The following is a 3998-nucleotide window of genomic DNA, read 5'->3' as shown; positions in this document are numbered from 1 at the left end:
TGATGACCTATGAGGCGTACGATATCAACGGCTACACATTCTACACCGAGGCCAAGGACATGAAGAGTGATGGTTATCAGAACTCCGGGGTAACGATGGAAACCTACACCGGTAACGACAAGGACAGATACTACGGAAGGATCGAGGAGATCTGGGAGCTGAGCTACGCTGGAGAGAAGGTCCCGATGTTCCGTGTCAGATGGGCCAAGAGCGTCCTAAAAGAAGACCGGTATTTCACCACCATGGTTATACCCGAAGCCAAATCCAAGACCGCAGGCGCAAACGTCACCGCGAAAAATGAGCCATGGGTACTGGCTTCCCAAGTGGACCAATGCTTCTTCATTACCAACCCGTCAAAGCCCAGTCGTGTTGTCGTGAGGAGAGGCAAAAGGAAGATCATCGGAATGGATGGAGTAGCCAATGAGCAAGACTTCGACAAGTACGGCGACCCGAGAATCGAACATGACGACGATGATGAAGTAGCAGCATACACCACAAGAAGAAGCAGGACGACCCTACCTAAAGGACGTCCGCTCCATAGAAGAACTCCATTTGCGAAAAAGAAGGGCAAGAAGATTGTGAACAGATAGCTAGCTAAGATCGATTGTATTTAAATCGTAGCCTTCATTTCTCGATTGTATTTCATGGGCACTTTTTGAACTATCATGAATATTTTTAAATTTCATAGACACTCGATCTCGATCCCCCTCCATCTCGATCGCTATCCCACCTCGCCAGATCCGGTCCCCCTCGCCGCCGAGCACCCCCCGGTCCACCGGCCCCCCGCACCCCGCTCATCCTCCCCCGCTCCACCGGCATTACTGTTTGATGATATTTTTTAAATAATTATTACTGTCTTATAAAAAAATATTACTGTTATGATTTAAACAAGTTTGAACATATTTAAACACAAATAAATATCAAACAGCATTTTAAATGCATAAAAAAAAATTGTGGAGCCTGGGAATCGAACCCAGGACCTCCTGGTGTGAGAACTGGCTGCTGACCAGTCGAGCTAGTAGAGGGAACTTGGTGTGGACCAGGTCAGGTGGAAGATAACCTGTTGGCTCGAGCAGAAATCAAAAAAAAATACTAATGGCGCACCAGGGTGAGGTGCGCCATTAGTATGGATGTACTTATGGCGCACCGAGGGGTGGTGCGCCATTAGTATTGTGCCCTCGCCCTCGCCTATCCCCGGCCCAAACCTATCCCCTCTCTCTCCCTCGCCCTCGCCCTCGATCCCCTTCCCCTCTCCTCTCCCGACGCCGCTGCCCCGCCGCCTCGACGCCGCCCCGTCGTCCTCGTCTCCGCCCCGACGCCCCGACGCCGCTGCCCCTTCCCCTCTCCTCTCCCGACGCCGCTGCCCCGACCTCCTCCTCGCCCCTCAACATCGCCCTCGATCCCCTTCCCCTCTCCTCTCCCGACGCCGCCGCCCCATCGTCCTCGTCCTCGCCCTCCTCCTCGTCCGCGCCACCGCCGCGCCGCTCCGACCTCCTCCTTGTCCCCTCCGGCCTCCTCCGCCTCCTCAGGTACTGCCCCCACCTCTCCCTCCCCCTCCGGCCTCCTCCTTCCCCTTTGTAAATTTTAGGGTGTAGGGTTTGACTCTGAAGCTTTGTATTCTGGCAGTCAATTGGATGCATCATGCCTTATCCAAACGCGCCTGCAATTGCTCGCCACACAGATTACTTCCATAATGCAGCATAAATTTGTTTCAGTAACCCTGTAGTGCACTTTTTTTGGAACCGTCTATTGCCCAGTTGCTGTAAACTTTTACAAATTATCACATAGTCTACTGTTGAAGTGCAGCTAGATATTGGTGAAAATGAACCATCATAAAAATCTGTAGTAGCTACTATAGTGAAAAAATACAACCAATCTTCTTTGCACTCTTATATATGTTAGCAAGCTCTTTTATTCTACTTAAGTCAAAATTGAGCACATCATCAAGTTGTGTATTTTTTTTCAAGTACCTGCACAAAGAGACACACAGGGAAAATATGGCTTCAGAGCAACAAAAGATCAAATGAAGCCCTTGTCCATGTCCAGAACTAGTTATATTGAATTTTGATGCTTCACCTAACATCTGACCACTTTATGTGGTCTAGGCGTTTACTGCATGAAGAAAAATAATCATGACTTTGTGCAAGACACTGACTGAAAATGGGTGTAGCTACACCCGGTAGTAGGATGCATTTTCCTAGTAAAAATAATCATGACTTTGTGCAAGACACTGACTGGAACTGGTTATGAATATGTATATATATATGAATGTTAAAGAGGAAAATCATGAAGGGTAGCTGCCAAGAATTTTAGATGAAGCAAAGCAGTGTTGCCCTGTTCTTATGCTGCCAATAGTTAATTTGATTTGATGATTCCCCTTTGCAAGATTTTGATTTTGATTTTGAATTGCTGAATAGTGGTAGTAGTACTACCACATTGCACTTGGAATTGCATTTGGAGAGTGGAGAGTGTGATGATGATGATCAGGTAGCTAGCAATGTGAAGAGTGGGGTGTTGGTGATGAGCAAGCAGAGGATGAGTGTGTAGTGCAATGCAAACGAGTGTAAAGTGGCAAGCAAGCAAACAGGGGAGCAGGAAAAGGTGTGGGGTACTGCTACTCCTCTCCTCTCCAGTAGGCATTGTGCTCACGTAAAGGGAGCTGTGATCTTCTTCCTCCTCCTCCTCTTCATATTCTTCTCTCTCTCTGTCCCTCTCTCTCTCCCTGCATCATCAGCATCAGCATAAGCATCATCACCATGCAAATAATCTAATCTAGGAGTATCTATCTATCTTTGTGTTGTGCAAGGGGAGTCAGAGAATATATTTGTATGTGTGTATGTGTGTGGTGTGGTTAGCTTGGGTATAGGTGGTCTGGCTGGCTGTTGCTCTACCACCAAGAAAGGAAGGACTCACTCCCCACCCCTCCCCTGCTTCCTTTCTTCCACCCCATCACCTTCAAATATGCTCCCACATCTCACTCACTCCAAACAATACTCCGATTCAAACCCCAAATCTAGCACCATTTTGTTTAGGTACAAAAAACAGTAGCAGTTTTAAAAGAATAGTAGCAATTTTAAAAACAGTAGCAAAAAAATTAGGTATAAAAACAGTAGCAAATAAAAAAAGAGTAGCAAATATAGCTAGGGAAATTTTGTTTAGGTATAAAAACAGTAGCAAATAAAAAAAAGCAGTAGCAAATTAAAAGAACAGTAGCAAAAAATTAGGTATAAAAACAGTAGCAAATATAGCTAGGGCAATTTTGTTTAGGTATAAAAAACAGTAGCTACAATTTGTAAAAAGCATGAGCAACTGATCTGATTCATCTCATCCTCTCTCGATCTGCAGGATACAAGTGGAACAAGGCAGGGGCGTAGGTGCTTGCTACTCAGGCACGGCGGCAGAGCCAAGCACACCCTCCTCTCCCAAGGTACCAACCCCTCTTCCTCTCCCCCTGTATATACTGCTGTCCAGTACATTTTTTTGCTCAATTTGCTGCTGTCCAGTACATCTTGTTAAAATTGCTACTGACCAGTACATCTTTGCAATATATGGTGATGTGTACCATTCTTGATAGGATGTATCAATTGTAGTAGATGGTCAAGAAGATGTATAGAAAAGAAAAATGATGGTTAGGGTGGTGGCCTAGTTGTATAGGATGGTTAGGGTGGTGGCCTAGTTCTTTGGGCTGTCTTTGGCTGTACTTAGAATAATCCGCAGTTCAAAAAAATACCATGTCAAGTGTTCTTTCTCTAAGATGTTATTAAATAGACATTCAGAAAAAAATGGAACTAAGTTACCTGGAATGATCATATTGGCCAACTATCTTGAAGTAGAGTATTCATATTGGCGAGCTAGCAAGTATATATGATTGGTTCCCTCTTTGCTTTACTTGGTTCAAATTTCAAACTCTGCGTCTTTTTAGTGACAAATCCCAATACGAAAGGCGGAGCGTGCATGCATATTCAGCTCATTACACTTATTCATTGTGGTTGGGGAGT

The sequence above is a fragment of the Aegilops tauschii genome, chromosome 7 (genome assembly GCF_002575655.3).
Source record: "Aegilops tauschii subsp. strangulata cultivar AL8/78 chromosome 7, Aet v6.0, whole genome shotgun sequence".
Taxonomy (NCBI): Eukaryota; Viridiplantae; Streptophyta; class Magnoliopsida; order Poales; family Poaceae; genus Aegilops; species Aegilops tauschii.
The sequence above is the reverse complement of the archived record's forward strand: the minus strand, read 5'-3'. Positions refer to the sequence as shown.